This window comes from Antechinus flavipes, chromosome 1, assembly GCF_016432865.1.
Source record: "Antechinus flavipes isolate AdamAnt ecotype Samford, QLD, Australia chromosome 1, AdamAnt_v2, whole genome shotgun sequence".
In the NCBI taxonomy this organism is placed as follows: domain Eukaryota; kingdom Metazoa; phylum Chordata; class Mammalia; order Dasyuromorphia; family Dasyuridae; genus Antechinus; species Antechinus flavipes.
In genome coordinates this window covers 179,772,019-179,790,833 of record NC_067398.1, presented here as the reverse complement: position 1 = coordinate 179,790,833, position 18,815 = coordinate 179,772,019, and positions in this window count along the sequence as shown.

Below are 18,815 nucleotides of genomic sequence, written 5' to 3'. Positions count from 1 at the left end.
TAAATGGAAAGAGTTAAATGACTACTCATTCTAATTAACTAGGAGAAAAAAATGATGGTACAGGGAACAAATAAGGAATCATACTTCTATCTTCATGCAAAAGAGCATAGGGGTGGCTAGGACATGTAATACACATAGTGAGAGAGATTTACTGAATTGGACTTTTTGCTTAATTGGACTTTGTTGTGATTACTAGAGAGAAGAGTGAATCATGCTGTTGATAAAGGACTTCCCCACTCCTGTAAATAGCTGTGACATGAAACAAAAAGGAAACAGTAAAACATACCAAAAAAAAAAAAAAAAAACTTTAATGAAAACAGTCTATATAACATACCAAGAGTATCCTTGATGAAAATATAAGAAAGGAACAGTTATCCTTTTATGGATAATTTTCTCCAATAGATTTCATCTTCACAGTAGGGGGAAAAAAGTTTAAGTGCATTTTATTTTCTGTTGATAGCAAAAAAACCTTTTGACTTCACAGGACAAAAATGTATCCATTTTAATGATTATTTTCCAACAAGCTATCTTCTATGCATACATTCTATGTATATGATCACATAATATACCTTGACAGAGAAAACTATAGAAATAAGTTTATTCAACAATTTTCTGAATATAAACATAAGGTGAAGTGTCGTTAACAAAGGATGTCCTGAGCACAGCCAAAATGAAAGTTAGATTCCTCTTAGATTGAGATCCTCCAGCTACTCTTGTTTAGAGATGATCTGCAGCTTTCTTGCCTTCCTTCAGGTGAAGGCAGGCTATCCCCAAGCCCAGAATCCTCACTCTCCTTATCTCTATTTCCTGAATTCCTTGGTTTCAAATCTCAGCTAAAATCCTGTCTTCTGAAAAAAGAATTTCCCCATTAGTGATAGTAGTATCTTTCCTCTATGACATCTCCAGTTTATCTTGCATATAACTAGTTTGTACATAGTCATTTGCTTGTGATCTCCCAATTAGATTGTGAGTTTCTTGAGAGAAGGGGATGCCTTTTTGCCTTTTTTCATGCATCTAGTGCCTGATGTTATAGGCCAATTGTTTCAGTGTTATCCAATCCTCTTTGACTCCATTTGAGGTTTTCTTAGCAAAGATACTGGAGTAGCTTGCCCTTTCATTCTCCAGCTTATTTTATAGTTGAGGAGCTGAAAGAAACAGTAACTTGCCCAGGTTCAAAGACCTAATAAATGTATGAAGCCCTATTTGAATACCTGAAAATGATCTTTCCAACTTCAGGCTTGACAGTTTATCTACTTTAACATATAGCTGCTCCTGACATATGGTAGATGCTTAATAAATGCTTCTTGACTTGACATCCTAAAGATAATTGGAGTACATGAACTCTATAGGGCTTCTTTAATTAACTTTGTGGCTACTCCACTGACAATGACTTTATAAGTCCACACAGGAAAGAATAAGTGAATAAAGAATATTGTGACATTCATTTGGGTAGACAGCCTGTTGAGTTAGTCATTCAATATTGTGGTTAGATAATTTAAATCAGGGATTTGTCACTGTTTTGTGGCAGATATGGTAAAGCCCATGCTATCTCTCCTTCATATTGCATGATTGTTCCTCCTCTTTTTATCATCATACTTTTTTTTTTTTACTGAGTTAATTTACACCAAATCTTGCACACAAATCATTGTTGGCAATATACTTAGGCCTCCTCAGAATAATGATTTTAAATGCATAAAACAAAATACTTAAGATTACAAAGAAAACTGATTATAATGAAAGACAGTTATCAAAATACTTTTTTAAAGTTCACAGACACCAGTTTAAGAAGCCCTACAAAAATTTCAATGATCTATGAGCTAATCTCAGATTTGAACAGAAAAGCTAGAAGAGATCTATGAAGCCATCTCATCCAAAACCCTCATTTTTAGATGTGGAAACTAAGTTTCATGAGTGTTAAATAACTTGCCCAATGTCACAAAGGTGGATCAGAAGGAAGGCAGAAATGAAAATCTATTAGCTAAAAAGTCATTTCTCCTTCCTCAGGGAAAAAGAGAGTAGGCTAGAATGAAAATGGCACAGATCCTTCAATAATTGCCAAAAATCATTAAATTCACTGAACTATCATTGATCACTAAATTACTGAATTAAAAGTACATATGTTTAACATTTGTTAACTCATGAAACTTTGATCTCTTTAGAATCCAGAATATAGGTAAACAAAAAGACCTGCATGGTGGGGGGTAAGTAAGCTGCAGTATATTACCAAAAATGGCATATATAATATATATTACAAAACAAGTTGATAAAGAAATGTATGTTCATAAAAGTACATGGTCTCATCATACAGTGTGAGGGAGAGATCACATGAACTATGTCAGTGCTATATTGAAATGTCAAAAATGAAGAAAGACACCTAATCTTGTTGACTTGTAGAAAAAATGGGAGATCATAGAGAAGAATTTGAAAAGAAGGGTAGGTTCCAACCATCACTGATAAAAATAGTATTCATTTTTAATAGCTTTTTATTTACAAGATATATGTATAGGTAATTTTTCAGCATTGACAGTTGCAAATCCTTTTGTTCCAACTTTTCCCCTCCTTCCCCCTACCACTTCCCCCAGATAGCGGTTGACTAATATATGTTAAATATGTTAAAGTATAAGTTATATACAATAAATGTCCAAACAGTTAATTTGCTGTATAAAAAGAGTCAGATTTTGAAATAGTATACAATTAGCCTGTGAAGGAAATCAAAAATGCAGGCAGACAAAAATAGAGGGATTGGGAATTCTATGTAGTGGTTCATAGTCAACTTCCAGAGTTCTTTCCTTGGGTGTAGCTGGTTCAGTTCATTACTTCTCTATTGGAACTGATTTGGTTCATCTTCATTGTTGAAGAGGGCCACATCCATCAGAATTGATCATCATAGAGTATTATTGTTGAAGTATATAATGATCTCCTTGTCCTGCTCATTTCACTCAGCATCAGTTCATGTAAGTCTCTCCAGGCCTTTCTGAAATCATCCTGTTGGTCATTTCTTACAGAACAATAATATTCCATAATATTCATAAACCACAATTTAGTCAGCCATTCTCCAATTGATGGGCATCCACTTAATTTCCAGTTTCTGGCCACTACAGAGAGGGCTGCCACAAACATTCTTGCACATACAGGTCCCTTTCCCTTCTTTAAGATCTCTTTGGGAGCCCAGTAGTAACACTGCTAGGTCAAGGGGTATGCACAGTTTGATAACTTTTTGAGTGTAGCTCCAAATTGCTCTCCAGAATGGTTGGATGTATTCACAATTCTACCAACAATGTATCATTATCCCAGTTTTCCCTCATCCCCTCCAGCATTCTGCATTATCTTTCCCAGACATTCTAGCCAGTCTGACAGGTATATAGTGGTATTTCAGAGTTGTCTTAATTTGCATTTCTCTGATTAATAATGACTTGGAGCATCTTTTCATATGGCTAGAAATAGTTTCAATTTCTTCGTCTGAGAATTGTCTGTTCATATCCTTTAACCATTTATCAATTGGAGAATGGCTTGATTTCTTATAAATTAGAGTCAATTCTCTATATATTTTGGAAATGAGGCCTTTATCAGAACCTTTGACTGTAAAAATGTTTTCCCAGTTTATTGCTTCCCTTCTAATCTTATCTGCATTAGTTTTGTTTGTACAAAAACTTTTCAATTTGATATAATCAAAATTTTCTATTTTGTGATCGATAATGATCTCTAATTCTTCTTTGGTCATAAATTCCTTCCTCTGAAGTCTGAGAGGTAAACTATCCTATGCTCTTCCAATTTATTTATAATCTCATTCTTTATGCCTAGGTCATGAACCCATTTTGATCTTATCTTGGTATACAGTGTTAAATTTTTGTCAAACAGTGAGTTCTTATCCCAAAATCTGGGATCTTTGGATTTGTCAAACAAATTGTATTCATTTTGATGAGATCTCAAATGCTCTAAATAATTGCTATCTAACACTTATCTAGGCCTTGATTCTATGACAAAAGTGAGACTAAAAAGAAAAGTAAAAGTAGAATAGATAGGTCAATACTGACCAAAATTATTTCTTGTATAAAAATCAGTGTTTGTGAGTTTACATTTAAATGTAATTATTTCTGTCTCTGAGTGTCAATGAGTATAACTGTAGAATATGAAATTTGATACCAGGGTCTCTGGAAGTCAGCACAAGTGGCTATTAAATGTGGTCTGTATTCTGAAGTAGAGATAGAATTCTATAAATTTCTCATTTCATCGTCAATGCTAATTACAAGCTACAAATGCAATTTCCCAACTGCCAACAATAATTTGTGGCTTTCTTAATTACCTTGCAGACAAGACATTACAAACCTTGTTAAAGAAATCATAGTAACACTTCTCTCTTTTCCGCTCCCTATAGAAACACTGAGACTTTTCATACAGAATCTGACTGTAAGTTTTGCAACTAGCCTGGGAAAGATGTAGTGAAATAAAATCTGAAGTAGTAGCTATTTAGATGGTTTGCAACTTGTTTGCAGCCTATATTAACTTGGCTATCCCTTGATACCACAAAAATGTAAAAATGAAGTAGGGTGCCACCAAATGTAAAATAATCACTAAATATGCCATGAAAAGCTATAACCAGATGTGTTTGATACAGACAATATACTCCCGAGAAGCTGAGTCACGTCTACATGCAGTGCTTTCTGTTTCATATTTTCTGAGTCATCTGAATACAGTATTCACTTTCCCCCACAGTGCCAGGAGTATAGAACAGCTGTTTCTAGTAATCATTTTGATAGCTCAGAATACTGGATTTCTCACAGTTTCTGAATAGCAATGCTCCTTTTAACCATCATTTTCTCAACCTTCTGGGTAATGTTCTCCACATATTTCCCTTACTCGGGCATATTCTGACTAGATGATGAGCACATCACTTTTTTTTAAAACATGGGAAAATAAGTTGCATGGAGATGTGATTGCAATAGTTCACAGAACATAATGTACTCTTTAGAACCTGGATCTTTCGATCTTTGCCAAGCAAATGCCGACAAGAGTCTTTCTGACTCAAAGAACAGATAAGCATCATTCTGCTGAAGGAACAAAGTAGTCTGGCTGCTGGTTGGTTTGTGTTGGGGAGGCTACTTCAGAAATATTAAATATAAATATACAAATATGTATGATGTGTGTATATGTACGTGTTGAATTATTTCAGTCATGAATCACTATAACTCCATTTAGGGTTTTCTTGGCAAAGATGCTAGAATGCTTTTCTCTTTCCTTCTTCAGCTCATTTTACAAATAAACAACTGAGGCAAACAGGTTTAAGTGTGTGGCCCAGAGTCTTGCAGCTAGTTAAGTGTCTGAAGCCAAATTTATGTTCAGGAAGACAAGTCTTCCAGACTTCTGGCCCAGCTTTCTTTGCAAACATCCCCACACATACATGTAGAAAGAACTCTCCTAATATGGTGAGAAGCTAGGGAAACTTACAAAGGTGAAAGACAGAGATAGAGGGATCAAAACACCCAAACTGAAGAAAAGGAGAACACTAGTAAGAGGTAGGTTTGTATTTAAAAAATGATTTTGTGCCTTTTCTGGGGAAATATTTTTATTAGCTTTTTATTGATTCAGGATCTGCTAGTTCTCTGCACACAAATAGGGAGTTATTTCATTTATGCAAACATATTTAAAATAGTTCACACATATTATACTTTAAGTTCTATAAAATTTGGTCCTCACAATAAATTTGTGACATAAGTGTTGTTATTATCCCCCTTTTAGAGATGAGAAAACTGAAGCTTAGATAATTTAAATGATTTACATCTAGCAAAGTTACACATAAGTGTCCAGGGCATGTCTTGCACCCAAACCTTCTTCGCTCTGTTGAGCCACCCTACCTTGATTTTCATTCCTAGGAATTTTCTACTCCAGTGAATGAGATATTTTCTTTTTTTACTAATATAATTTACTACTGAGGAGTTCAGATAGTTTAATTAATATCAAGTGAGTGCTTTAAGCATTTTAAAAATTTAACATATTTTAGTTGACTGAGGGGGTGAGATTCATTATAGTAGAGAGAAAAATTGTGGACCTGACTGTCTAAAAAGGAGATCTGGGCAGCACCATTGTGATTAACTTGAGTGGTAGTTATTCTGCAGATGTTTTTGAAAGGGTGTAAGATTTCCAAGCTTTGGTAATGTCCCATTGAAGTGAGAATTTCCATTGCCAGTGCCCATTAATGGGGTTGCTGGATTCAGTTTCTTTTCCAAATAAGGGTCATTAGATTCTTCAGCAAGTGACATGTTATTTTCACATTTTTCACACCCCAAGGTAATTAGTAAGCCTTCCTTTTTTGGTAGTCTCTAGGGATTTTCACTTTTAAAAGAAATGAGGCAACACAGTTAGGAAGTCCTACAGATGAGATGGAAACGCAAGTTTTCTGACTCTAGAGGTAATATTATTTCCACTGTGTCATATGGTTTTACAGTGGTGTGTTTCATATGTGCCTGGTTATTTACAATGAACTCCTTTTATGGCGGGTGCGCGCACACACACACACACACATACACTCACACACACACATACACATTTGTTTTTTTCAGTTTCATTAACTCTTTGTGACTCCATTTGAGGTTTTCTTGAAAATATGCTGGAGTGATTTGCCATTTCTTTCTTCAGCTCATTTTATAGATGAGGAAACTAAGGCAGACAAGATTAAGTGACTTGCCTGGGTCACAGAGCTGGTAAATATCTGAGGCTGAATTTGAATTCAGGTCTTCCTTCCTTCAGGTTTGGCATTCTATCCACTGAGCCATCTAGCTGCTCTCCCACCTCCCAGCCAAGGATTTTAAAAACTTTTCTTTTAAATTAATGAGCATACTTTTTTTTACTCTTTCCTATCTTTCCTCCAAATGAAAAGAGGAAGAAAGGAAGGAAAAAAGGAAGGAAAGAAGGAAGGAAAGAAGGAAGGAAAGAAGGAAGGAAGGAAGGAAGAAAGGAAGGAAGGAAGGAAGGAAAGAAGGAAGGAAGGAAGGAAGGAAGGAAAAGAGGAAAGGAGAAAAGGAAGAAAAAGGGAGGAAGGAATAAAGGAAAGGAGGGAATGAGGGAAGAAGAAAAGAAAGAGGAAAGGAAGAAGGGAGAAAAGGAGGGAGATAAGGAAGAAGGAAAAGAGGGAGAGGGGAAAGAAAGAGGGCAGAATATAGAGAGGGAAGAAGGAAGGAAGGAAGGAAGGAAGGAAGGAAGGAAGGAAGGAAGGAAGGAAGGAAGGAAGGAAGGAAGGACCAAACTTTTATAACAAATATGCATAGTTAAAGCAAAATCTGTACACTGACTATATCCAAAAATTTGTGTGTCATTCTTTATCTAGAGATGATCATCTCTCCTTTTAGAAGGTGGGTAGCATACTTCTTTATAGGTCTTCAAGAATAGTGGTCAGTGGCTGCATTTATCATAGTTCTTAAGACTTTCAAAGTTGTCACAATAATCTTCTTACATGTTTCCCCATCTTCATTTTTTTCTCCTCTTCAATTTATTTTTTATACCATCTCCAGAAAAATATTTCTAGCCTGATTTGGTTATGTTGCCTTCAGCTCAGCAGCTCCAAATTGCCTGCCAAATAAAGTTAAGACTCCTTGTCTTGCATTCAAGGCTCTCCAGTCTGATTCCACCAATTCTCTTTGTAGTTTTATCATAATAATCTCCCTACACACTCTGCGCTACAGGCAAACTGGATTACTGTCTTCTGCTCTCTTCTCTCCCCTTTCACATTATATATCTTTGGTCTCCTTGTCTTTGTTCCTGGTGATCTTCATATTGCAGTCTCCTACTAAACACTCTTCACTTATATTTCTAATTATCTTTTAAAGCCACTTTCTAATCTATGTCAAGAATCTGGAAGATGGGAGAATGTCACATCAAAGAAGAGGGGAAGAAAAAGGAACATAAAACTTTTAGAACTGAAAAATAAACTTAATTTTTTTCTGAAGAATAGGGAATCTAGATATTCTATTGAGGAAGCAGCTATTTATCCTCCAATGAATAATAAAATGGACTCATAGATGCTGTCATGTAGAGGCATATTCAATAAGGGTAAGAAAGAAAAGAGAAGAAGAGACATGGTTGGTGAGTTCTTATTGAAAGCTACTTGTCAGCTATTTGTCAGTTTGATAATAATAATAAGTTTCTTGTCTTACTGGAAGTATTAACCTATAGATTACTAATACACACCAATAGTAACTTGTAGTGATTTAAATAATGGTAATACAAATCATACTGTCAGAAGGAATCTAGATAACATCACTAAAGTTTAGGAAGTCTTGTAAAGGGAACTGAAGATCTTAGAGGTATGGATGATATTAATGTAAATGCTTCATCAAAGCAAATTTGGCAAATAAACAGCTTGTTTAAAATATGACACCTGATAGAGATGTGATTTAGTCCAATCAATGTGGGGAACAATTTGGAACTATGACCCAAGAGTTATAAGATTATGCATATCCTTTAATCCAGTAATGAAATCGTACACCAAGGAAATCAAAAGGAAAAGGACCCATATATACAAAAATCTTTATAGTAGCTCTGTTTGTAGTAGCAAGGAATTGAAAAAGGAGAGGGTGTTCATCAGTTGTGGAATGGCTAAATAAGTCATGGTATCTGGCATATGAATGTGATAGAATATTATTGTGCTATAAGAAATGATGAAAGAGGTGATTTCAGACAAAACCTCAAAGACTTATATGAACCAATACAAAGGGAAATGAGCAGAACCAGAAGAGAAATCTATATAGTACCAGCAATATTATAAAGATAATTGACTATGAAAAATTTAAGTTCTTAAGTTACTCTGATCAATATAATGATCCACTACAACTCCAAAGGTCTCATTATGCAAAATGTGCTCTACCTCTAGATAGAAAAATGATGGACTTGAAATGCAATTTAAAACATATTTTCTTTTCTTTATTTTTCTGACATTTAAAAAAATAGCTAATGCAGAATTATGTTTTGTATGACTTTATATGTGTAATGGACATAGCATTTCTTGCTTCTCAATGGGTAGGTGTGGAAAAAACAGGAGGAAGAGGAGACGGAGGCAAAAGAGGAGGAAGAGTACAAATAGAAAGAGAAGAAGAAAAAGTAGAAAGAAGAGGAGGAAGAAGAGGAAGGAGGAAAAGGAAGAGGAAATCTGGAACTTCAGAATGGGACTTCTGGACCACCATGTAAAATAAATGACAGACTCGTGGACTTGGAAGTCTTGCAAATCTAATCAAAAGGACTTTAAATTGTATATTATAAAAGTTCACAAGAGACATATTCCAAGAAAACAAACATATGATTCCACTGTTTCAAATGTCTATTTATAAATCTACAAATAAAAATTAGAGATCCTAACATGAAGAAGTCAATTTGACTGCACAAGTAATATAGTCATATTACTTCTCCAGGGATCTGGACTTAGCCCTGTGCTGTTTAAAATTTTGATCAATAACTTATATAAAGGAATGTATTATATCTTTATCAAATGTGCAGATGATACAGAGTTGGGAGGCTAGTTAACACTCTGGATGGCAGAGTCAGGATTCAGATAGATTTTGACAGGCTTGACAGAACACTGGAACAAATTTTATAACAAGAAATATAAGAGAGAAAAATTTTAAGTCTTAAACATGCATTCATGAGCAGAAGATGAAGGAAGTATGGTCAGACTGCATCTCATCTGAAAAAGAGCTGGGTATTTTAATAGACTACAAGCTCTATGTGGCCGCCAAAAAAAGCTACTGTATTCTTGGACTGCACTAATTCAAATATAACTTCCAAGAATAAGGAGCTGATACTTCTTCCATTGCACCTTGACCTTATCAGATATTATCGATCATCAATCAATCAAATAAGTATTTATTAAGCATCTACTTTATGCCAAACTCTGTTGGGGAATACAAATACAAAGAATAAAATAATCATTACCTTCAAAATTAGCATTCTAATAGAAGAGGAGCACATATAAAAATACAGGTTGTCTTTAAAAGAATAGTCTAGTTTTAAACCAGTGTTTTGGGACACTGCATACATAGCATAAATATATGTGAACTTCTATAACATACAATTTTAAGTCCTTTTGATAGATTTGCAAGACTCCCAAGTCCAAGAGTACTGTCTAGGAGAAACAAGAAAGTCAGTTTAGTTGAGCTATTGTTTGCATCAATGAGATTAACAAGTAATTATAATAGAAAGCAGTCCAGAACCAAGTTGCAAAAGACTTTAAATGCCAGTGGAATTTATATTTGATCTCATAATTAATAAAGGAGGCAGTAGAGTTTATTGCATAGAATAATGAGCAGTTCTGGGCTTTAGCGGGGAAAATCACTGTGGCAACTATATAGAAAGTGAATTGAATTAAGAAGAGTCTAGAGGCAGAGACCAATTAGAAGGCTATTCTACCAGTAGAGGCAAGAGGTAATAAAGAATGAATGATTGAATAAACATTCGTTAAACACTAACTATGACAAAGCATTTTAAGTACTGGGGATACAAATGGGAAATTTACAACAGTGCCTGTTCTCAAGGAGCTTACATTCTAAAGGGAGTAACAACACATCTAGAAAGTTTCAGCTGCAAGTCAGATGGAAAATTCCCGTGATATTGAAGATGCAAAGTGTATGGCAATGCCTCTTCTTTAATATCCCTTCCACTGACAAAAACATATCAGTTTCTGATGTTGAAGCACTTAATAGGGTCAAAGACTTTGGTAGCAAGAACCTTCTTTTATGAATCTATATAATAGTGGTTGTAGTATCTAAAGGATACTTGCTTCCTAGGATGATACCGATGGGCAGTCTGCTGGAAATTTGCTATTTCCAAGGCTTTGGGGTTCTGGGTCCAGGGCAAACTGCATCAGTATCTGAGGAAAGATGATGGTCAAGCTGACGGTGTGGTATTTTGAATTATTTGACACATGCTGCCCTCCTAGCTTTCCCTTGGGTTTCTTGCTGATTCAAATATGCTGACTTGCCTGCCTTGTAAAGGTTGGTTGACCCAAACTAGGACATCAGCCCTGTGAGTGACAAAAAGGGGACAGATGTAAAAGATGCTAAAGAAAAAATAAAGTTTGTCAACAAATTAAATATGTAGGATTAGTGAGATTGAGGAGCCAAGAGTGACAACAAACAAACAAACCTGAATGACCAGAAAGATGATAGGACAATAGAAATAGGAAAAGACATAAGAAAGGTGGGCTTGAGAGGAAAGAGAACTAGTTCTGTTTTGAACATGTTGAGTATAGGATGTCTATGGAACATCTAATTTGAAATGATTAATAGTTGGTGCTGTGAGAATGGCATTCAGAAGAATAGGACTGAGAATAATGATGTAGGAGTCATATTCCTATAGATAAATTCTGCTAAGTCATGTGGATGAGTGGGAGGGGGCAAAATGAGAAAGGGGGTAGAGGAAGGAGCAGAAAGACAAAATTAAGCCTGAAGGACTAGATTGTCTCTGCTGCAGGCGCAGCCTCTAGCCTGGCCTCAGGTATGGCCAACCAAGCCTGAAAAGGCTTCCAACTACTGAGGAGACATTATTGACCTATCTAGAGAGGTCAGGAACAGGTGATATACCGCTTGGAATCTATTAATAACATTCTGTGCCAAAGATGAATTGTTTTAGGGGGCCAGGTTTGGAAGATCAGGTCCTTTCTTTTGAAGTATTCAGTAGGATCCTTAACCATCAGGGAGTGACTTAGGATGCCATCTGAGAGGTGTCCCCAGGGGCTTGTCAGCAGCGAGCAGACAGCTTGCAGACACCCTTTGAGGGGTCATTTCTTGCCATGGAAAGAAAGCAGCAACCTTGAAGTGTCTGGTCATCCTAGCTGCTGACTCATTCTGTTCTGTCAGCTTATTTAAGCACAAACCCCATGAGGCTGAGCACCAGTCACAATTTGGCATGGCTCACACAGTGTTCCCACCCTGCCTTTCTTTATCCTGGGCTGCAGCTGCTTATTCCAGTTCTCTTTTCAGCTGCAGTAGTAGACTTCCTAGGTAGATGGCTTGTATTTTTGTCTGAAGCCTCTCCTTCCTTAGTTACTTTCTTGAAAGTTGGGCAGTTCTATTTTCAATGCCCTTTAAATTATAGAAGGAGGGGAGTGGGTGGAGTGGTGATTGATGGTGGGGCTAGGGTAAAGGGTCATACTACTTCCTGTATGTCCTTTTGGAGGGAAGCCAATCATGGAAGCTAGATGGTGAGGGAGATAAGAGTGCTAGACATAACAGCAGGAAAATTTGAGTTTGAATCCAGTCTTTGTGAACCTGTAAATCACAATTTCTATCTGCTTTAATTTCCTCGTGTATAAAATGGGGATAATAATAGCATCTACCTCACAAGGCTATTGTGAGAATCAGATGAAATAATCTGTAATTCTCTACCTCCTCATTGCTGCCTCCTCACTCTCTTCAATTACCAACTAAAATCTCCTCTTTTATGAGAAACTATTCCTAATCCCACTCTATGATTATGTCCTATTTATCTTGGGTATCTTGTTTGTACACATGTTGTCTACCCCATAAAAATGACTGTGCTCCTTGAGAACAGAGATTATCGGTGTCTTTCTAGTCCCTCCCCCTCTCTTTAGCACAGTGCCAGACACATAGTAGGCCTTTAACAAATGGTTTTTGACTTAACATAATTTGTCAACTTTAAAAAGCTATAGAAATGCTAGTGATTCTTAGCTAACTGTAGAAAAGGTTTACTGTGGTTAAAGAATAAATACTTTTGCCCAAAGGGCACCACCCCCACCCTGGGTCTTCCCTCCCATCCCTGCCTGCACCTTGTAGTCAGTGTTTCTTGACGTTCTCTTCTTGGCTGCCACCCCTTAGCATGTCAGATGAGGACTCTTTGGCTGTTTGGCAGACGTCCATTTTCTACACATCTTGCCCAGAAGAGCTGGCTGCTGGGTTTGTTGCTGGTAACCTGGCTTTGCTCCTAGACTTTCTTAATGATGAGATGGGTTTGCCATTTGATATCAGTGTAGGTGACGTTGATGAAATTGCTGAAGGAGCTGGACGTGATGACTCTGAGAAGTCCAAGATTTAGGGGGAATTCCTGAGCAATGGAACAAAGATCCCATTTGACCTTTGGTCACTTACTTCCTCAGATACTGCACAACACCTGAGTTCAAGTCTACTAGCTATACGACCCCAGGCAAATCATTTAATTCTTCTTAGACTCAGTTTCCTAATCTGTAAAATAGAAGTAAGGGATTGGGCTCAATGACCTCTAAAATGCTTTGTGAATCTCAATCAATGATCATAGTGCAAGATCTTCCTCTCTCTTTATTGCTATAGTTATGACATGTTCCGCTGGCCTTATGATTTAATTCTGAACCTTGCCTGATTCCAGCCTAATCCATTAGCCTTCTTGGAATGACATGAAACTAGGCTTTCCCTCCGGAGTCCATGAATCTTTATTAATAGTTTATCCAACTGAAACATGCTGCCAATTTATTAAGTTAATTGAATTACAATCAAATGAATTAGAGAAAAGTATTAGGCATATATCGTGCTCTAGATATTTAAGTTAGAACAGGGTTAACTATATTTAAATCGCCACAATATAGAATATTAAAAATAAAAAGTGGCACTGGGGAAAAAAAGAGCAGGGAAAATATGCATGTTTTTTATGACTTGTTGATATCTATGGGGTTTTTCTTAAGCCTCAAAACAATTTACAGAATTGCCAGCTGCATTCAGTACATTCAGAACAGTATCATTTCACCCACAGCTGAAACACTGCCATGGCTGGAGCAGCACATAGAAGCCATTCCAACAGACATGCCAATGAATGTTCCGGGTCAGTAAGTGACGAAGAATATCTGGGCCATTTAAAGCAACAGGGTTCATGTATGCGCAAACGCCAGCACATCTAGTGGAAATGGGTCAGATTCTATGCTTAGGAAAAGAGAAGAAGCACAGGAAACTTAATGGCCACGGTGACATATGACCTCAGCTTCCCTTCAAAAAATCTGCAGTCTACAATCAAAAAGAGGGAGGGGGTGCCTTTGGAACACTTGGTTCCCCCACCCATCCAGGCTAAATAGTGATCACAAGGTTCATAGTCAGATTCTTAATTGTTGCAGTGCATTTTGAGAGTCCCACTAAACAGCAAGTTTTGTTTTGTATGGTTGGCAGTGATGAATATTCTTTTGGAAGCTGGGAAAAGGCATGGCCTTTTTTCATCCCTAATGTCTATGATTCAATTCTGACTCAAAAGGAAGTGTGCCACTGACTGAATCACCAAAACCACTTCCTGTGGCTGTTTAGTTTATTCTGGGAGGGCATCAGGCCAAGAGCTGGCCTGCCCTGACCCTGGTGGGTTTGTTGGAGCCAAAAAAGATCCCAGCCTAAGGTGGTTTGGCCACAGATTTCCCAAGAAAAGAATATATTCAGTTGTAAGTGTTTAGTTTCTTAGCAAGGAGTCAAGCAACATGGAAATGAACATGTGTTTGAAAACGAGACAGGTTCATTCCTCAACCTGGACACTATTAATTTTTCTAATGATAGGCAAGATCTATTTCTTTTGGCTCTTTTCAAGGACTGACTGCAAATGGGTTGCTTTTTTCCCTCCAGAGATACATTTTATAAAGATAAAGGAATAATAATAACTGACATTCACATATCAATTTGGATTTCACAAAGTCCTTTGAGTGCATTTTCTCATTGGTGTTTATGACAACTTCTATTATGTGTGTCATTCCCCCCATTTTACAGATATTGAAACTGAGACTCAGAAAGATGTAGTTAATTGACCACTTAACAGTAATAATAATAGCTAATATTTAATAATTAATACTTTCAATATGCCTTTATGCAACTAGTAAGAGTCAGAGGTGGGATTTAAACCTAAGTACCAGTATATTCCCAGGTGAAGCAGCTAGATGACTCTGTGCACAGAACCCTGGGCCTGGAATCAGGAAGAATTGGGTTCAAATATGGAATCAGATATTTAATAGGTTTGTGACTCTGGGCAAGTTATTTAACCATTGCCTTTACCTACTAGAGAAAAAAATGTCATTCTAGCATCATTACTAAGAAAACCCCATACGAAGAGCCAAAGAGTTGGATGTGACTGAATGACTGAACAACAATCTGGAGATTGTTTTATACTCTGAGAATGCAAGGAAATAAAGGAAGATAAACAAATATATGTCAGCCTATGTTAAGTATTTTTACAAGTATTAACTCGTTTAATCCTTACCCCGATTTTGGGAGGTAGGTCCTACTATTATAACTCCCTTTACAGTTGAGGACACTGAGGCAGCCAGAGGTTAAATGACCTGCTCAGTCATATAGCTAGTACACATCATATCACAAGTAAGCTTACCTTTGAACTCAGATCTTCCTTAGTCCAGAACCAGTGCTCCATCCATTGTGCCTCTTGGGGTGAAGTAGGTCTTTTCTTGGAGGGATTTATGATCTGGCCAAGAGAGACACATTTTTATATAGGTTAATACAAAATTTAAACCCAAGGTAATTTGAGGGTAAGAGTGGGAGGTTCTAGCATTTGAAAGGACCAGGAAAGGTTTCATAAAACTGGTGGTACTGGGACCTATCCTTGAAGAAAATTATGGATTCTAAGATATAGTGAGAGAATTGTACATTCTAAGCATATGGGACAGCCAGTGTAAAGGTATGGAGATAGTAGGTGTATTTAAGTGCTAAGTATGAAAAATAGTAAGATGTTTAGTTGGTTGATTCACAGCCCAGCTAGACTTCTATTTAAAAAAACAAACAAACAAACAAACAGAAACAAAAAGGTAGGTTAGTGTTAAATTGTAAAAAGTTTCAAAAGTCAAACCAAGGAATCTACATTTGATTCTAAAGGTACTAGGAAGTCACTGGAGTTGATTGAGAAGAGGAGTGTCATGGTTGGGACTGATCTTTCAGGATTTGGGAGATGGAGAGGAATCACTTTGTTAACTGTGTAGAGAATGAGTTGAAGTGGAGAGGAACTTGAAGAAAGGGGACCTATTAGGCTATGGGAGTAAAGAAAAGGGAAAATTGGATCCAAAAAATTGGATGGAGATAGAATTGATAGGATTCAGCAATTGATTAAATGTGAGATGAGAGCGAGGAGTGAGGGATGACAAGATTACAAACCTAGAATGGTCCCCTCAACAAAAATAGGGAGGTTTGAAAGAGAGTTGGATTGAAAAGGGAAAAGAGTGAGTTCTGTTTTGGATAGATTGAGTTTGTAACATATTCAGGATGCCAACAGAATTCTCCAGCAGCTAGACTGGAACTCAGGACAAAGAACTAGACTGTATATATACATCTGGTAACCACAGACATGATAATTTATCCCATGTGAGCACATGGGATTACTAAAACAGAAAGAACATAGAAAGAAAAGAGAAGATAGCCCAAAGCAGAGCTATGAGTACATTCACAATTAGGGAGTATGATATGGAAGATGTTTTAGTAAATGAGATTGAAAAAAAGTAAATAGAGAGATAGGGGTAAAACTAAGAGAAAGCAGCAGTTTCATGAAACTCTTATGCAGAAAGAGTATCCAGGAGGAAAGGGTTCAGAGGGGAGACAAATACTGCCAAGACCTAAAGAAAAATAAGAATTATAGATACCATTTATATAGTACTTAAAGGTTTTCAAAACATTTTACTTATTGCTCATTATATCATCACAAAAATCCTGGGAGAATTGTTTTATTATCCCTACTTTACAGACTAGGAAATGGAGAATAAGATATTAAGAGACTTGCTTAGGATCACACAACCATGAAGTATTAGAGACCAGATTTGAATTTAAATCTTTCTGATTCCAGAAAGTCGACCTCTATTTGGCTCTATCCACTCTATTTGTCCAGTCATTTTAGTTGTTGATTTCATTTCTCTTGTTGATCCTATATGGGGTTTTTCTTGGCAAAGTGGTTTGCCATTTCTTTCTCTAGTTCATCTTACAGATGAGAAAACTGAGGTAAACAGTATTAAGTGATTTGGCAAGGTCACATGATTAGGAAGTGTCTGAGGACAGATGTGAATTCAGGGAGATGAGTCTTCTTGACTCTAGGCCTTGCACACTATCCACTGTACTGCCTAGCTGCCTATTGAGAAGAGGTTATACTGTCACCGTTACTATTTAATATTGTATTAGAAATGCTAGCTTTAGCAATAAGAGTTGAGAAAGAGATTAAAGGAATAAGAATAGGCAATGAGGAAACCAAATTATCACTCTTTGCTGATGATATGATGGTATACTTAGAGAACCCCAGAGATTTTACTAAAAAGTTATTAGAAACAATCCACACCTTTAGCAAAGTTGCAGGATACAAAATAAACCCATATAAGTCATCAGCATTCTTATATTTTTCTTATTTTACAGTAATGGTTTAAATGATTTGCTCATGATCACATAGCTAGTAGGCTTTTGAAGCAAGATTTAAATCCAGGTCACCTAACTCCAGGTACAAGAATCATTCTGCTATATTATGGTATTTCTCTTTGAGTCAAAAATAAAACATTTTACCTGAGGGCTTTGTTTTTGTTTTTGTTTTGTTTGTAGGGGATGAAAACTGGAGAAACTTGGGGAAAGGTAGAGTGATATAATAGTTCAAAGATGTATAAATCCTATCTCTGACAATACTAATTAAATCAAAGGTCTAGATAAAAATCTATATATTCAGATTTAAAATTAAGATACTGCAGATCATCAAAGCCTAGTCCATTTTATAGAGGAGGCAACTGAGGCAGAAAAAATTATGCATTGCCCAAGGTTACACAGGTCATAAACAACAGAGTTGGTCTTCAATGCCACATCTTCTGATTCTAAATTCAGTGTGCTCTCTTCAGTATGCCACACTGTGATTGTTGCTGTTTTCTTAACAAAAGCAAACAATTTTAACTACATTGTAAATAGTTAGCTACAACTGAGGGGTTATTAGCAGCAATGAAAGCAAATGACTTCTTTGAAACAAAATCCTTGTTTCAGAAGCCCAGCAATAGCTACAAAAATCACATCCCTGGACACACTTTTCTTAACTGTTTCAACAAATTAGTTTAGGAGAACTAGAATTTAGACCTAACTACCATGTAGAGAAACCACTTTCCTATCTACCCCCTCTATTTCTTTAGCAATGTGTGCCAACATATTGGAAAGGGTAACATTTAAACTCATTTTAACTTTTTGCAATATCACTTCAAGTCAAATGTCACAGAAAATTGCATTGAACTCTTGACCAATCTGTCTGGTTTTTCCCCCCATTGGAATATTGGCTAAAGTAGAAATAGCAACAAGGAAAATTTATTTCTTTGGCAGAAAAAATGTCTTCTCTAAATTCTTGTATGTTTTGTTTTGATTTTCCTTGGTGACTGGAGGTCAGCTTCAACCCTCTAAAGTTGAGGCTCCAAATTTTAAAATCTGCTTTTTCTGAGTACTGATTCCATGCCAAGAGTGAGGCAATGACACAAGAAAACATATTGTGTGTGTGTGTGTGTGTGTGTGTGTGTGCGCGCACACACATATTATCTTTGTCTCTCTCCTTCCAGTCTTTCTTGATTTTCCTTTTTCTCCTCACTTCCTTTTCCTTTCCTCTCTTCCTCCCTCCTTATCTTTTTGTGTGTCTCTCTGTCTCTCTGTGTGTCTCTGTCTCTGTGTCTGTCTCTGTCTGTCTGTCTCTCTCTCTCTCTCTCTCTCACACACACACACACACACACACACACACACACATACACACACACAGAGTCAGCAGCAATTTTAGGAACTTAAAAGTTTTATTTTGTATCCAAAATTATACTTTTTCCTTTAAATTTCAATTCCTGCTATCTCTTCATATCTTTTTTTTTTTTTTTTTAAGCAAACTAT